Source organism: Electrona antarctica (assembly GCF_951216825.1).
Source record: "Electrona antarctica genome assembly, chromosome: 4".
Lineage (NCBI taxonomy): Eukaryota > Metazoa > Chordata > Actinopteri > Myctophiformes > Myctophidae > Electrona > Electrona antarctica.
The window spans coordinates 54,364,303-54,383,622 of NC_136809.1; positions in this window are offsets into that span (position 1 = coordinate 54,364,303).

Below are 19,320 nucleotides of genomic sequence, written 5' to 3' on the forward strand. Positions count from 1 at the left end.
GCGGGCAATGCACTCCCTGTGGTGGTGTTGTGGACCGCGTGTGTCAAATTTGAAGTCGGTGGGGTGAACACAGAGACGTGGTGCCTTTATAGATCGATAGCTCGATAGATAGATTTGCGTGCCCTTGCCTTGTCATGCAACGGAAATAACAGATCTATACAAGCTGAGTAGGCTAAAGAGCGCTGCGCTCCTTACTCAGACCAAAAGTGAAAGCCTTTCGTTTTAAGAGCTTCTTATCCGTCCTTTGACTGATTATGCGTTATCGTGCCTGCCTCTGTGTGTGTGTGTGTGTGTGCGTGTGTGTGTGTGTGTGTGTGTGTGTGTGTGTGTGTGTGTGTGTGTGTGTGTGTGTGTGTGTGTGGGTGTGTGTGTGTGCGTGTGTGTGCGCGTGCACACGCGTGTGTGTGTGTGTGTGCATGTGTGTGTGTGCATGTGTGTGTCCACAAACCTGTGAACAGTATCATGGACATGGTAATACTTCTCTTCCACAATAGAAGCAGTGTAACACAGTCAGTGACAGTGGCTCATGGTGACCACAAGGAGGCAGTGTTTAGCAGTGGCTCATATGGTGACAAACCTCACTGTTGGAACCTGGAGAAGGATTTATGAATGAGTTTAATATCATTTAGAACTCTTGTTCACCGTTTCATGAATTGATTTGATGAATTGAACAAGGTGGACCCTCTTGTAAACAATGCTTAATTGGGTCGTCCACTCACAGTTAACAGTCTTTGTATTGAGTTTGTGCTTGAAATGTAGTACTGCAATTCTGCAAACTGTTAATACCTATTTCAATCAATCAATCAATTCAGTGTGAGACCAGTTTGCAGCTAAGAGCACAACCCATTTAGACATGAGGCCGATTCTAAAAAGAAAAAAAAGCTTCTAAATCCTGTTTCTATGTCAGTGTTGCTCAACCCTTTTCATGTCAATGACCCCCAGAATTATCTGTATTTGGCCGCGGACCCACATCTGAAAATGTGTTGTTCCAGGACGCCCCCAGAAGAAAAGATTTGAGTTAAAAACGTTCGCTCTGAAAGAATATATATTCAAAGATTTGCGCCACATTTTCATGATTTTTCAAAAATATCAGATCTACAAGCTCGTAGCAGATCTGCTATTTTTCAATAGCTAAAGTATAACATAATGCTTAAAACACCAAAAGGGGTTCCCGTTCTGAATGGGATAATCGTGGTGTCTAGATAGATAGATAGATAGATAGATAGATAACTTTATTGTCATTCAGCAGATACAGATTCATTAATTTAATATTTGGCAATCAATTATTATCATTATATATATACATTTTCATGAAAATGTATTTTTTGTATCTCAAATACAAAATGTATTTAGATACATTTTGACCCAGTATCTGTATTTTGTATCAAAATACATATTCAATGTATTTTGCCCATCATTTGTTTTATTTGTGGAACACGATTCTTATATGAAGCGAAAACAAAACATGGGGATTCAGAATGGATTCTTATATGAAGATATTAGACATGGGGATTCAGAATGGTGGGAAATAAACGTGACCCAGTGTCATTTTTGTTGACTAAGACCAAAAGACTAAAATATTTTGATAGTTAGTCGACCAAGACTTGACTAAGACTAAACGATTTCAGATGACTAAAATACTTTCCTCAAAAGGCTAAGACTAAATGATAATTTGCTGTCAAAAATGACGTGACCCAGGCAGACTTAGGTGCTCTATGCCAGGGGTTCTCAACGTTTTTGGCCGGGGACCCCCGGAAATGCTTTGGCAATGTCTCGGGACCCCCGCCCCGCCCCCTCCCGACCCCCAATATAAATTGACTGCTACAATAACCTTAAACCATTTTGGGCGGGAACCCCTTTTGGTGTTTTAAGCATTGTTATAATTTAGCTATTGAAAAATAGCAGATCTACAAGCTCGTAGCGCGCCACCGAGTGGCGCGCTACGAGCTTGTAGGTCTGCTATTTTTGAAAAATCGTGAAAATAAAATTTAAAAAAAAATCTTTTTTTTTTTTTTTTTTGGGAAAATAATTTGGGGACCCCCTAAAATAATTTGGCGACCCCCCGAGGGGTCGCGACCCACGGGTTGAGAACCCCTGCTCTATGCAGTGGTTCCCAAACTGTGGTGCGTGCACCCCTTGTGGTGCGCGAGCGCCTTCTATGGGGTGCGCGACATGAAAAGGCTAATGGTGATGCTATGGTTTTATTTTAAATATATTAACATATTATACAAACATATGGCAGAATATAGCCTATGCTGCATATATTATGCCATATTCAGGTTCATATATGTGCATATATGTGGATAAATGGGAAATGTATGTCTCTATATAGCTTATGCAATTTATATTTCCATGTGGGGGGGTGCGTCAGCTAGGTCGGGAGGTAACAGGGGGTGCATGGCCAAAAAGGTTTGGGAACCGCTGCTCTATAGAGTGTGGCAGTCCCGCCCCCCTTTTCTCTGGAAGAGAATTTCCAATTATTTTTTTCCCATAGACGTGTCAGAAAGTACATTTATTTAAAGACCTGTAAGCCTCGGACAAAGCCAACTCGGCTCCTGACGAATCACGACAATAAACAATTTTTAATAAACAAATTAAAATTAAAATTAAAAAAGTGTACCCTGCCCTTATTTTCTTCTTTCTAATTATTATCTAAATACTGAATTAAGCAACTGAAATACTGTCTGGGGTGTTCACAGCAGCCTGAGTAGACGATGAAATGACCAAAACATTGTGTTTATTGTCATGATTTGTCAGCAGTCGAGTTGGCTTTGTCCGAGGCTTGCAGGTGTTATAAATACTTTTTGAAATGTCTGCGACTGCGAGGCTTTATTACCTTGTTGTTGAAATTAATACAAATTGCCTTGCCATATCTTTGTGTCCTGCAGGGTGACAAGGTGTCTCCAGGGTTTCCTCGCGTGTCATCTATAGAAGAACGTGATCTTCTCCTTCATCTCTGCCATGGTGGATGCACATCTGCGATGATGGGAGAGGAAGTTCCGAGCGGGGCTTCTTCACTGCAGGATGGTCAGAACTACTGTGGACAGTAGACCTGCAGCAGAACACCACCGCCAGGAACCCGGACCTCCAGACAGGCTGAGTAGAACACCACCAGAACCTCCACCCAGAGGAGGAGCTCCACAGAACCAGAGTAACCCAGAGCAGAGTCTGGAAGCAGCAGAAGGAACGTCACCACAGCACAGAGAAGAGCAGGTCCGTCAGGACCGTGAGCCAGAACCACCACCACAGGTCCAAAAGCAGCCGCTCTGGAAGCAGGTAGAGCGCACGCACGCACGCACGCACGCACGCACGCACGCACGCACGCACGCACGCACGCACGCACGCACGCACGCACGCAGCAACATCATGTATGTGGGGGCCGCTGCATGGTCTCGGGCACCCTTGAAGAATTTGTAACCACAAAATTAGCCCCCCTGAGCTCCCGTCCCCCATTGGGTCAACCTTTGGTGTCCTGACTGTCCGGGCGGGTGGTGGAGGGGTGGGCCTTGCCCAGGCATTGAGGAGAGCGAGAAAGATCATGGCCGACCCCTCCCACCCTGGCCACGGCCGCCTCCTCACCCTGCTCCCCTCTGGGAGAAGGTTGCGGCTGCCGAAGGCTATACAAAAGCCCGCCACAGACTGAGCTTTTTCCCCTCAGCCCGCCAGGCTGCTGCTAAATGACTCTCGTTTCCCTCCCTCCCCCGCCCCCCTAGGGAGTGTCACCGGACATGTTTGCACTATATGTTCCATAACTTTGCACTTTATTTTGTACTTCTTGCACGGTGTTGTATTTGTGTTGTTTGTTATTATTTGTTATATGTGAAAAAAGGAATAAGGAATGCACACACGCAAATGTCAAAACAAATTCCTATGTGTTTTACACAATGGCAAATAAAGGAATCTGAATCTGTCCCCTTTTACGTTCTCAGTCCAGGCATTCGAATGCTAATCAGGTGGCTTTAGTCTTAACCTGCCTGGAGTTCTTAAATGGTGTAAAGGGGTGATCAGCAGAACTATACGTTACCAGAGATCACAAGACTGGTGGAACAAGTCATGACTATGTCCCTGTAACACCATGCAGCTCTGAAAGGTCTTTTTCAGAGTGCTGAAATGTTGAAACAAGATGCTGAAACAAGTCGTGAAGTGAATCATTTGTTCGTTGTGAGCTGAAATCGTACCACTGTGTTTATTAGCAAACTGAAAATGAAGTTAGGTACCCAACAAAAACCAAAACGACTTGTTACAGGTGGTGGTCAGCAGACAGGAGGCAGACCGCTGGCCATCTCACCTGCGTGTGTTCAGCTCTGACGAGGAGTATCGTCTGGTTAGACACACCCACCTGATGCTGCAGAGGAGTGGCTTCTACTGGGGACCAATGAGCATGGAGAGCGCCCACCGCGTGCTGAACGCATGTGAGCCCGGAGCCTTCCTTATAAGGTAAAAACATTGTCTACATGTGACCTATAGCCTTCCTTATAAGGTAAAAACAACCTCGCAGTGGTTTTCATTTCAAGGCCCATTCATTTATTCAACTTTTGAGCGACGTCGGACCGCTGCGACCGCACCGTTTGATGAGATTCAGCCTCTCAGACTCAAATCTAAAGAATGTTTTGTTTGACGTTGGAGAAGATTTCGTCCACGATTCCATGCTGTTGTGGCAAACGATCAAAATAACAATTCTTCTATACATTCTCTAATTCCGTGGACTTCTTGTAAATGAAGTAATGCAGACGTTTAACAATAAGAGAGCGTAAAATGAAACGGTTTCATTTAAAGATCTATAAGGGTCCATTTGGTTACCAACTCACAGACAGACAGACAGACAGACAGACAGACAGACAGACAGACAGACAGACAGACAGACAGACAGCTATATTTTCCATTGTAGTCATTAACCCATTTTGTACTGAGGTCGATAAAAAAACGCTTCTAAATCAAAACATTTTTCTGAAAAACCTATGTTTCAATGTCAGTGGTGCTCAACCTTTTTCATGTCAAGGACCCCCAGAATTATCTTTATTGGGCCACGGACCCCCATCTCAAAATATGTTGTTCCAGGGACCCCCCCAGAAGCCAATATTTCAGTTAAAAATGTTCGCTCTGAAATATATATTCAATGATTTGCGCCACATTTTAATGACTTTTCAAAAATAGCAGACCTACAAGCTCGTAGCGCGCCACTCGGTGGCGCGCTATGAGCTTGTAGATCTGCTATTTTTCAATAGCTGAATTATAACATAATGTTTAAAACACCAAAAGGGGTTCCCGCCCAAAATGGGTTAAATGTACTCCTCACTCACGCGCCGTGGGTTGTGTTTTAGAAGTGGGTTTGGAACAGCCTCAGTTCAGTTCAGTGGAGTGCAGCTCAGCTCGGCTCTGCCAAGGCAGCAGGTATAGCTGGTACATCTGTGCCCAGCTGGATGCCAGTCTGGCACTATCGCTCATACTGATGTGTGGACAGCTTGTCTCTGTCTGCAAACCCAACAGAAAAATAGATACTCCTTCGCCACTTCACTTCCTGTACCTCTGCAAAAGTGTAGGCAGACGTCTCTTTTTACGAGACCATTTTGTGTAGGACAATTTATTTATTTTCGCTTTTTACCCCCCCTGTTTTTTTTTAAAGATTTGTTTTTTTTGCTTTTCTGCCTTTATTGATAGTATCAAGTGAAGACAGACAGGAAAGAGGGAGAGAGAGAGAAGGGGAGAGACATAGCAGGAAAGGTCGTCATGAACGGGACTCGGACACACGACGCGCTGTCAGGCCAAAGCCTATAAGTGGCATGTGCCAATCCCCAATTTAGTCGTTATGTCAATTAATTGCTGTCTGACGAAGAGTTTTGAGCTCGAAACATGTTGTGTACAATAAGCTCTATAGATGCATGAGCAGCCATTTTGGAATGAACTCGGGGCCTCTTCCTATACTTCCTTCACAGGTGTTACCGATGATACTAATGAAGGCTCTGTTCCATTCTGGTCAAACAGGGTGCTGCTATAGAGGATATGCGCGTGACATCATCATCATACCCGGAAATTATGCGGGAGCGTCTTCTGCGAGTGGCAAAAAAAACTACTTTCTGGCCTCCACAGGCCGTACATCCAAACAGAAAAGTCCTATCTGATTGTATTAAACGACGTTAAACTCACTTTGACACTAACTTTGCCACTCGATTTGCCACCCACTTCATGCATGCGCATACCCTCTATTGCAGGGGTTCTCAACGTTTTTGGCCGGGGACCCCCGGAAATGCTTTGGCAATGTCTTGGGACCCCCGCCCCGCCCCCTCCCGACCCCCAATATAAATTGACTGCTACAATAACCTTAAACCATTTTGGGCGGGAACCCCTTTTGGTGTTTTAAGCATTGTTATAATTTAGCTATTGAAAAATAGCAGATCTACAAGCTCATAGCGCGCCACCGAGTGGCGCGCTACGAGCTTGTAGGTCTGCTATTTTTGAAAAAAAGTGAAAATAAAATTTAAAAATAAATCTTTTTTTTTTTTTTTTTTAATTTAAATAATTTGGGGACCCCCTAAAATAATTTGGCGACCCCCCGAGGGGTCGCGACCCACGGGTTGAGAACCCCTGCTCTATTGTACATGTTGGCTCACTGGACACACTGCTACACCAGTACGTCTCAAAGTGTCCTTGAGTGGGTTCCAAACAGTGTTGTTTTCGTCGACTAAAACTAAGACGAAAAATGTCAGTCGACTACCTTTTTCCACTGACGAAAACTAAATGGAAACTAAATGAAAACTAAGCTATGATGACTAAAACTAAGACTAAATATACTGACAATTTTGTCAACAAATAAAAACTAGACTAAAATGTTAGAAAAGGGACTAGTGGACAAGAGATCTACTATAAGTCATTTTACAATTAGTTGCATGCTGAAAATAGCCGATCTACAAGCTCACAACGCGTCGCAGCACGCCGCGTTGTGAGCTTGTAGATCGGCTATTTTCAGCAAGTGAAAAAATCTGTCATTACGACGGCATCAAGGCCCACCAACACATATTTTGTTCGACTAAATCAACTGTAGATTTAGTCGACTAAAATCTTATGATATTTAGTCGACTACAACTAGACTAACACTAAAACATTCCGGGTGACTAAAATGTGACTAAAACTAAATGAAAACTATTCAAGATCAAATTTTGCTGCCAAAAACAACACTGGTTCCAAATGTCCCTGTGCGGATGTGTAACTTTGTGTAGTAGTAGTGTGTACAAAGCACAAATGCGGGTCCATTTGGGCCCATTTGTACACTCTGAGTTATGGGGGGTCCTTGAAATGAATAAATAAAAGTTTGAGAACCACTGTGCTACACTGAAATGGAACAGAGCCCTAATTAGTATAATTGGTCACACCTGTGAAGGAAGTAAGTAGAGAAGGGGCCCATGAAGTTCTTTTCCAAAATGGCGTGTGTGTGCATAGAGGCGTGTGTGTGTGTGCATAGAGGCTGTCAACAGAAGGCACCTGTCTCGTTGGAGCCCTCAGTGTGCGAGCGTTTATTAGTTTTGCTGTTCATCATCGCTCGACACCTGCCTAAGCTTGGGTTGAGGATGTGCATGTTGTTTCCTTTTTTTGCCAATTCATTCCTACATGCACGCACGCACGCACACACACTCACACACTCACACACACACACACACACACACACACGCACACACACACACACACAGTGTCCTGCTGTTGCACCCTACGGGCTCACCTGGCAGTGAGGAGCCCTCACCGGGAGGACATATAGAGAGCCTCCTCCGTCCTACTACTACTCCTCGTAGATCTTCAATTGTTCCCACTGTCATTGATTTTCTTTTTCTATAATTCAACACAGCATTGCATTGATGTTAAAGGACAACTTTAGTTTTTTTCAACCAAGGTTCATGTTTTAGGTTGTTATTAGAGAAAGTAAAAGATGAGTGTTAATTTTTTTTTTCCATTTGCTGCTTTCTTTCATTTTAGGGATTTTAGCTGTATGTTTTTTTTTATTAATTTACTATAGTGTAAATATATATCTGGCCACAAAAGATCACTGAATATGAAGGGGGTGACAAACTGACCTGTTGAGCCATGTACAACACAGTATGGCAGCCCCCTATAGTACCCCCTTCACATTCATTAGATCCTGTGATATTTTGTGGCCAGATGTAATTTCCTGGGGTCTAGTAGGACTATAGTACATAATACAAAAATGCATTGCTATAAAATTGTGTAAGAAAATACATATTTAGCCCCATGTTCGAATGCCCCCGCCCCCCTGTCAAAAATAGCTAAAAATCGCTAAAACGAAAGAAAGCAGCAAATGAAAAAGAATTAACAGTCAAAAAACTAAAGTTGTCCTTTAAATCAGAAAATGTACTTTTAATGTTTACTTTTGACCCACGTCGTGGGTTCTAGTCATATTTTAGTCACCTGAAATGTTATTCTAGTTTTTTAGACTAAAGTTGTTTTTGTAGACAAAAATGCATTTTTTGCAGGCCTTGATGGCATTGTAATGGCAGATTTTACACTTGGTAGCGTGCTGAAAAATTGCAGATCTACAAGCTCACAACGTGGCACACTGCAACGCATTGTGAGCTTGTAGATCTGCTATTTTCAGACTGCAACAACCCGAGCGCTACCGAGCATAAAATGATCTCTTCTCCTCGAACACTTTTCATCATAGTTTTAGTCGACCAGTGTTGTTTTTGGCAGCAAATTTCTATTTTAGTTTTAGTCGTAGTCTCTTGAATAGTTTTCCCTTAGTATTAGTCACATTTTAGTCACCTGGAATGTATTAGTTAGTCTAGTTTCAGTCGACTAAATTGCATAAGATTTTAGTCGACTAAACCTACAGGTGATTTAGTCGACTAAAATGTATTTTGGTGAGCCTTGAGGCCGTCGTAATGGCTGATTTTATACTTGCTGAAAATCGCAGATCTACATGTACAAGCTCACAATGCGTCGTGCCACGACGCGTTGTGAGCTTGTAGATCTGCTATTTTCAGCATGCAACCAAGTGTAAAATGACTTATACTGGATCTCTTGTCCACTAGTCCCCTTCCTAACATTTTAGTCTAGTTTTTAGCTGTTGATGAAAGAAATTGTCAATATACTTAGTCTTAGTTTTAGTCATCGTAGCTCAGTTTTCATGTAGTTTCCATTTAGTCTTCGTCCGTGAAATACGGTAGTCGACGAACATTTTTCGTCTTAGTTTTAGTCGACAAAAACAACACTGTAGTCGACTATAAATCAACACTGTCGTCCATGCAGGGACAGCGGGCGGACGGACGTCTTCTTCACGCTGAGCTACCACCGCGGCGACGACGGCCCCACCAGCGTCCGCGTGCTGCTGGCCAATCAGCTGTTCAGCCTGCACGGCAGCAACAAGATGTTTGATTCGCTGCTGGGCCTGCTGGCCTTCTACACGTCCGGCACGGCGTCGGGGAGGCTGCGACGGCCGCACCGCACGGAGCGACCCGATAGTCTGCAGGCGATCTGCAGGCGGGCTCTGCACCGGGCCTACGGCGCGCACAGATCTACACACCTGCCTGGACTCAGCAACCCTGTCAGAGACTACCTACAGGACTATCCCTATGATATATAGATCTGCATTACATCTGTAGGAGGGCTCTGCACTAGGGCATTAAGCAACTAGTCGACTATAGTTTACTAGTCGACTAGTTGTTTTTTTTCGATTTTGTAAGCCTCAAGATCAGGTAGATTGTAGTTATAGTCACCAATGTACACAGTTTTTAAATGTACAAATATTTATTTAATTTTCCATAATAGGTAGTTAAACAACTTAGTCGACAACTAGGCAACTAGTCAACTAGTAAAAATGACTAGAAGTGAATGCCCTACTACCTATATGGAGCGCACAGATCTATAAACCCACCTGGACTCAGCAACACAGTCAGAGACTATACTACAGGAACAGGACTATATGATATATAGATCTACACATGCACAGACAAGCACACATGTACGTACAGGGTATTATTAGAGCCCAAATTACCTTTTTGTTTTTGTAACATTTTTCGTTTTTGTTGTATTCCTGATCCAATATTCCAATATAAGTACATAGGTTGAGTTCAACAACATCAAAGTCAAAGTCGTACGATTTGTCACACGCGTTACCGTATAGTGAAATTTGTTCTCCGCATTTGACCCGCATCTCTTGGAGCGGTGAGCCGCAGCCAAGGAGCGGTGAGCCGCAGCCAAGGAGCGGTGAGCTGCAGCCAAGGAGCGGTGAGCTGCAGCCAAGGAGCGGTGAGCTGCAGCCGTGAATCATCATCAACATTATATAAATAATTCATCTTCATCTATTGGAATATTAGATCAAGAATGAATGGGTCAAAAACTAAACCCTTTGCTCCATGAATTCAGGACTTCATGGGGAGAGGAATTGTTAGGGGGACGGGGGGGAGGGTTTCAGCTACTCACTTAACTTCTAGCAGGATATAAGTGATGGGAGAGCAAGGCTGTCAACCAGGCTCAGAAGGCATTATCACACACAGTACTTGATGTTTTACATCAAGTACTTAAAGCAGGGTGACTGTAGAGCAGGGCTGTCAACCAGGCTTTATCACACCACTAGGCTATTATCACACCGTACTTGAATGTTTTAACTGTATTGATTTTCAATTTACAATGTAAGCATTTAGCTTCTTTTTTTTTCTTTTTTTATTCAGTATTTGAACAAGGTGGACCCTCTTGTAAACAAGTGTAATGCTTAATTGGGTCGTCCACTCACAGTTAACAGTCTTTGTATTGAGTTTGTGCTTGAAATGTACTGTAATTCTGCAAACTGTTAATAAATATTTCAATCAATCAATCAAAGACAGCCAGCAATGGGTAGAACGCTCCCAAAAACAATGTAGTCTCTGTGACACATCTAGGGGCCGCAATCTGCATTCAAAGATTTTCCTAGAAGCTTTGTCATTGGTCGATTTTGCCTGTCTACTTCCTGATTGGTTAGTCATTGCGACCTGTTTTTTTTTTCGATCAATGACAAAGCTTCTAGGAACATCTTTGAATGCATGCAGATTGTGGCCCCCTAGATGTGTCAGAGAGACTACATTTCTTTGGGAGCGTTCTACCCATTGCTGGCTGAATAATGTTTTTTCAATTAAGTCATTAAAATGTTGACATATTACTGCTTATAGCAGCTTTAATCCAGATCGATTTACAGTAAACTAGAACAACACAAGGTAAATACATCAAATCCATAATAGAAATAGTCATAACAGTAAACAAAATAACTTTTCATCCGTCTAACAGCAGAATAAACAAACAAAGTCAATAATCTGTACATTGAAACTATAATATGAACAGATGCTAGGTCTACAAATGAGCTGGCATCTGTCTTACATACATAACACATGCATAACATTGATTTTAATACAGATATGCAAAGATACAATATGTAACATTTCTAGAGCAGCATAAATGGGCTGGATATAATCAGCAGGAGAGATTGAAAGCTACGACAGGATTTGAAATAACTACTGCCTCCAAGCGGACTCAGGTTCGCGCGGCGTTTCCCTGTACATACAATTGATTGATTGATTGATTGATTGATTGAATTTTCTTTTCACGGTATGCAGAATGGGTACATTTCAAACGCAAGCAAGTCAATGCAAAAACTGTTGCCGTGGACGACACCACGATTAAGCATTACACTTGTTTACAACAGGGTCCACCTTTTTCAATTCATAAGAACATTTAAGGACATACTAAAAAAAATAGGAAATCATCACATAAAGAAAGTAAAAAAAGGGAAAGGGATAAAGCATGTACAGTAGACGGCACAAGACATGCTCAGTTCTCGATCTCCCTGAGAACCTGACTGTCTACAACTGTGGTTAATTTCAACCTGGGGGTCCCCACATGATTTTCGGGGGGGTCCCCAGATGACAGTGATGTGACAATTTAACCCATTTTGACCTGAGATCAGATTCAGGGGCGACTGTGGCTCAAGAGGTAGAGCAGGTCGTCCAATGATCCATGGGTCGGCGGTTCGAATCCCGGCTCCTCCTGTCTACATGTCGAAGTGTCCTTGGGCAAGACACTGAACCCCAAATTGCTCCCGATGTGCTGGTTGGTACCTTGCATGGCTTCCGCCGCAATCGGTGTATGAATGTGTGTGTGAATGGGTGAATGTAATGCACAATCTATGTAAAGCGCCTTGGATAAAGGCGCTATATAAATGCACCATTTACCATTTTATTTACCATTCTAAAAATGTCTGTTTGAAAATGACAGTTTTCTGAAAAAGCTATGTTTCTATGTCAGTCGTTCATAGCAGACCTACAAGCTGCAGACCTACAAGCTCGTACCGCGCCACTAGGTGGCGCGCTATGAGCTTGTAGATCTGCTATTTTTCAATAGCTAAAGCACAACATAATGCTAACACCAAGGACCTTTAAGACTTTTGTTTAATACCTCAACAAAAAAAAAGGAAACAAAAAAAAAGAAAAAGACCAATACTGCATCAAAAATCATCAACAAACTATACTATAAAAACGGGTCAAACGTTGGTCAAATTTTCAAGTAGCCTGATATAAGAAAGGGGCAAAAAGTTCGAAAATAGCCGATCTACAAGTCCACACCGCCTCGCAACGCAAGGCGCTGTGCGCTTGTAGGTCTGATATTTTCACAGTATGTATCTGTGGAACAACCTGCATTCCAAGCGCTGGTCGAGGCGGGGGGGGGGGGGGGTCCCTGCAGTTCAAAAATAATTTTGGGGAGGTTGACAACCACTAGTCTACAGAGGCCTGAACGGATGGAGGCATCCTGGAAGCAGGATGTGAAAGACTTGAAATGGCCATGGCGGAGAATTTCCACCAGGAGAAAAACGGATTCTTCGCAGACTCTTCACATTCTAGAGCATGTCTGAAATAAATGTACAGAGCTGAAATTGATATGAAATAAATGCTTAAAAATGTAGCTAGGTGTAATGTTAAGAGTCCACATAGAAGTGAACCTTTCAAGCCTGTTTTCTCAACTCGCTGTTTCTCTGCAAGACATTACTCTATAAGCCATATCTCCGAAACTGGTGGGTCAAACTGAACAACCAAATCAATTTGAAGCTATGATTTCCTGCTTTCATATGACATGAAAAAAATAATTCAATGACTTAGCCTCGGTCAGAAACGGCCACATATAGGTTCCTCAAAGCAAAGTGTAAGCTGTGTTTTGACCAAGTCATTCTGTGACGGGCTCCGTACATATCTCCATGTCTTTACAGTATAACTTCATTCTGTTCACTGCCAAGACAAGGCTGTTCACCTTTTAAATATTTTATCAGATGTTTAACCCTGCGTTGTTTTGTTTATGTATATTGTATCATTGTGTCGGTTCTTTTTAAGATGAGTTTGCGTTTCTGTTGCTGATCTGTTGGCGCTGCTCCCGGGCAGAGAACTGTGCCGTGCGCAGAACGCTTTCTCTGGTTTCTAGACTAGAATACATATAGGAAAACTATTCAGTAGTCTTAGAAATGACTTATTGAATGAATTATAATACGAATATAACTTGTAGACACCAATAACCTGGAGCCAGCCAGAGCCAGTGTTGCTGAGTTGAGAGTTATGTTAATTTAGGCCTAAATGTTTAGCAGTAGTATGTTCGCTAATAGAATTCACGTTATTTACAACTGTTTAATTTCTTCTGTAATCGACAGGTATAGAATTGGGCATGATATTTATTTGGCAGTTGATAGTTGTGCCGGTGATATTTGTGTAGACCTATCATAGGAATGTGTTTTTTTATATTCATATAACAAAGAACGTCATTTTCTTATAAAAAGTCAAATAAAAACTTGAAAAAGACTTCATCTGAATCACGATCACTTTTATTATTATGATGCCCAAGACGTGTCCACGCATCTTCATAATTGCACCCATGGCCGAAGATGTGTGGACGCGTTTTCAGGTCCTTTTCAATGATATAGGCCCGGAAGTAAATCGGGAACGCCTACTGAGTGGCAAAAAACTACTTTCTGGCCTTGACAGCCCATACATCCAAACAGAAAAGTCCTATCTGATTGCTTTAAACAACGTTAAACTCACTTTGCCACTCGATTGGCCACTCGATTTTCCATTCACTTTATGCATGCGCATACCCTCTATAAAACGCGATCGGTAAAATCAATGTTTTGACATTTTTTGGTTGCTAGGCAACGCCTTGCCTTGCCCCTCCCGGAGCTGTTTAGCTGTGTAGCGCGGAGCCATTACTTCCTGCTTTACGGCCCGACAAACCTCCCTATTTCCTCTGAATCATTGTGCATCTCGTTTAGAATATTAAAGGGATAGTTCAGATTTTTTTAACTTAAGTTGTATGAAATACTTGACATTAGTATAGTGGTTGCAACTGTATTAATTGATTGCCCGAGTCCCATGGTGGGAGTTCTGCTCTGGTTTTGGTGAAATATCAAGTAGTTCCGGTCATTTTGTGGGGGGCACTGGGGGCCACGCAGTAAAAGTAAATTAATCCACAAAACTAACGTAATTTGTATTGTTGACCTATTTCTAAAATATTAGTGCAACTTTCGTTATTTTTTTACCCCTCTATCACACAGAACTATGTTTTTTGTGTCCATATCACTACGCCCAAAAAATAGTTCCATGTGATAGAGGGGTCAAAGTTGAACGAAAGTCGCGCTAATATTTTAGAAATAGGTCAACAATACAAATTACGTTCGTTTTGTGGATTAATTTACTTTTACTGCGTGGCCCCAGTGCCCCACACAAAATGACCGGAACTACTTAATATTGACCAAAACCAGAGCAGAACTCCCACCATGGGACTCGGGCAATCAATTAATACAGTTGCAACCACTATATTAATGGCAAGTATTTCATACAACTTAAGTTCAAAAAATCTGAACTATCCCATTAACACTTCTAAAGAGAGATCAGACTTACGCCGCATGGCGATGTAGTAATGGAAGAACTCACCTCACCAGTTTTGGGGCGGCAATGGAAGGTGGGGGTTTTCAGAGTAAAATCTCACTCATCTGCTTGGCACTCTAGCGCCTTTATTCTGAAAGAATCTGGCGGCACCAGCAGTGGTAAACAAACTGAACAATTGTGGAGAAAAGGGGGTAAAAAAAAGGAAAGAAACAAGAAATGATCATATTTGTCCGGTGAAAGAAGAGCTCATGGTTTCTTTCTTCAGTAACGAACGCTCCTCTCAACCGGGCCGGTCTCAATCATAACATTACGTTACATAACATTGGGCGTCTCTAAAGATTAGCTGCTTCCTGTTACCTGTTTCCTGGTCATGTGACCCGAGTAACCAATACATGACAGCATCATGTGTGGCAGCCAATCAGGACTAGGTCCTCAGTATGACTCATACAATATATGACTAGGTCTTCTACATTTCATGAGCTGTTGTTAGTCAGGTTTCACCTGACAAAAAGGATTAATTCAATGAATCAGCAAAAAGCCAGGGAAGGTGCTTGTACTGCGCGCACGCACGCACGCACGCACGCACGCACGCACGCACGCACGCACGCACACACGCACACACACACACACACACACACACACACACACACACACACACACACACACACACACACACACAGCGCAGTAAGGCATCAGTCATCTCATCTGCTCCACATTGTGGTCTAATTCTGACTGCCACTGGCCTCTTTAGTTCAAATTAGCCCTGCACAAGGGACATGCACGCTCTCACACACACACACACACACACACACACACACACACACACACACACACACACACACACACACACACACACACACACACACACACACACACACACACACACACACACACACACACACACAAAAAACGTGCACAAACACGCGCACACAAACGTGGGCATAACTTAATGCTCTCTCTTTTACAACCTATAGATACAACCAGGCCTACAACGTGCTCACTCTTTCACGCACGCACGCACGCACGCACGCACGCACGCACGCACGCACACACAGCCTGATAGCCTACATGTTTGGTTTGTCCTGAAACTACCTTGCTCTCCTCCATGGAACAATGACAGTGTTAAAATACACTACAGTAGATGTACACTATACAGTAGATGTACACTACAGTAGATGTACACTACAGTAGATGTACACTACTGTAGATGTACACTACAGTAGATGTTTGTCCTGAAACTACCTTGCTCTCCTCCATGGAACAATGACAGTGTTAAATGTACACTACAGTAGATGTACACTACAGTAGATGTTTGTCCTGAAACTACCTTGCTCTCCTACATGGAACAGTGACAGTGTTAAATGTACACTACAGTAGATGTTTGCCCAACTTGCCCGAGACCCACTATAGTGAAAATAGCAGATCTACAAGCGCACAACGTGTCACTTCGCACCGTGTTGTGAGCTTGTAGATCGGCTATTTTCACGACTAGGTCTACTTAAACATTGTTGTTGTAATTTAAGGAATTTCTTAGATTTTTATAATAATAATAATAATAATAATAATAATAACTAGAACTGCACTCTGTCGAGTGCCTACTTGCTTGTTGCACACTAGTAGGCCTACTAGTGCGCAAGCAGAGCGTGCAAGTACTGTAGACCGCTACAAACTTTCAAATCTCAGCCTCTGTGAAAGAACGTTTGAAATATTGAATTATTAGGTTTAGCTATTTGCTACGTACCTTGCTTTTGGAGGAGAAAAAGTAGTATTTTGAAGTACGGTAATGATTACTTATGCCTGTTATGGCAGTGGTGTCAGATTACATACATGTATACATAGGGGCATTACCTTTAGTCCACCCGACACTGAAACATGTCATCGTTACGTCACCATCGATAACCAATTATACTTGGTACATATATTCATCACGTCATATGCTCATATGTGTATATGTCTATATGTATGTAATTTCTGAGTGATTAGTGGTAGGCCTATAATGTGGTTACTCGGGTGGTTTGATGCGTATGTCCCTAACACTGAAACATATCATCATTACGTCACCATCGTAAACCAATTATACCCTGGCATTGGTACATAATCTTCATCACGTCATGGGACATCCGCGGAAAACATACCTGCACGGTCTGCTTCCGTATGTCCGGGGCCAGCATATGACGTCATATCATATGCATTCTAAGGGACATTCTAAGGGACATTGGTACATATCTTCATCACGTCATGGGACATATGCTTCGTAGCATGACGGAAAACATACCTGCACGGTCAGCTTCGTGCCAGCATATGACGGACACGGACATACGCATCGTAGCACCTGACTGATAACATTACTTGCACGCTCTGCTTGCGCAAGTAATAATAACTAGAACTGCACTGTCGAGTGCCTACTTGCTTGTTGTACACAAGTATGCCATAAATGGCCTACTTGTGCGCAAGCAGAGAGCGCAAGTACTGTCGACCGCTACAAACTGTCAAATCTCAGCTTCTCTGTGAAAAAAGAACATGAATTACCTTCATGTTCTTCTGTTGAAGAACATGAAGGAACATGAAGGTAATTCTATTTAAGCATTTCAAATTCATTCTTTCGTTACGTAATTAACAACAATCAATTACGTAATGTTGTAATTAATATGGATGAGTGACGGCTTTCAATGGTGACGTATATGTCGATCAGTGTCGGGTGGATTAAAGGAAATGCCTCTATGTATATGTAGCCTATGTAATTTGTAAGTTGATTAGCGGTATACTGTGGTTACTTTGCATATGCCCCGTTTGATGCGTAGGCCTATGTATCGTAGCAGCATATGACAACAAAAGATGTGGATTCAAGGACCCAATGCCAGGGTGTAATTGGTTTTCGATGGTGACGTAATGCCGATATGTTTTAGTGTCGGGAGGATTAAAGGTAATGCCCCCATGTATACATGTATGTAATATGACACCACTGCCACAAGCACAAGTAGTCATTACTCCATACGCTGGCACTGCGCGTACACATCAAACGGCGACATACGGAAACGGAAACTATTACTTGCGCGCTCTGCTTGCGCAAGTAATAATAATAATAATAATAATAATAATACTAATAATAATAATAATACTAATAATAATAATAATAATAATAATAATAATAATAATAATAATAATAATAATAATAATAATAACAACATGTGTACTGCTGGGGACCACCTGGGGTGCCCTATATATGGCATTTTAGGGACATGTATACATTTCAACACATACTTGCCTGCAAGTAGACCTATGTGTTGAAATGTATACATGAAAATGTGTTTTGGCAAATGCCAAAACACATGAAATAAAGGCCTACTTTACTTTGTAGTCTGCCTATCTCCAACGTCCAAACCTCTGTCTTTTATAAGCCTATAGGCCTACATACATATAATAGCCTATATAATGTAGGCTACACGCGCGCGCGGCATGCACACCACTGCACAAACACGCACGCACGCACGGGGATTTACAACTGTTCGTGTCGCGCGCACAGCTGTCTGTCCTAGTGTTTATGTAATAGCATGATGAGGATGATGATGATGATGCATGCACGCGCGCTGACTGACATCACGTCAAAACGTCATTTCATTATTATTCAGAAATATATATCAGCTTTTTATCATTATTCATTATTATTGTGTTGGACGCACTAGCACGCACGCACGCACGCGGACACGATAGAGGAGTTTATTAATTTATAGTTCTATTACATTTGACCCTGACACACACGCACACGCACGCACACACACACACACACACACACGCACACACTGAGAGGAGAAGGACGACGCTGCTTGATGCTCGCAGCTCCTCCACCGCCATGCACGCACGACATCACGCACGCGTAGGCACGCATGTTCACGTCGACCGACCGGCCGTGCGGGAACCGTCACGCGGGCGCGGAGGGTCCGGATGGAGTAGGATTTTATTAGGAATTAAATAAGCGTTTAGACCGGGCGGCGCGGCCACACACACACGCACACACACAAACAAACACACACACACACACACACACACACACACACACACACACACACACACACACACACACACACACACACACACACACACACACACAATTCAAGGGGCTGGTCGTTCGGTGACTGACGGGGGTCGTGCCGCGAGTGTGTGTGTGTTTGTGTGTGTGTACGTGTGATGTGTGACACAGCGGGACTTGCTCGGTACTCCCTGGCCGACCAGAGGGAGCGTCATCCCGGCGGCAAGCGTCTCAACACACCGCTGAATGAACCGGAGAGGAGATCGAGGATATAGAAACACGCCGGAGCATGTATAGAGGAGGAGACGGATTAATCTGATCTGGAGGAGAGCGAGAGAGAGAGAGAGAGACATAGAGAGAGAACACGGGGAGAGAGAGGAGCAGGGAGGGAAGGAGGCG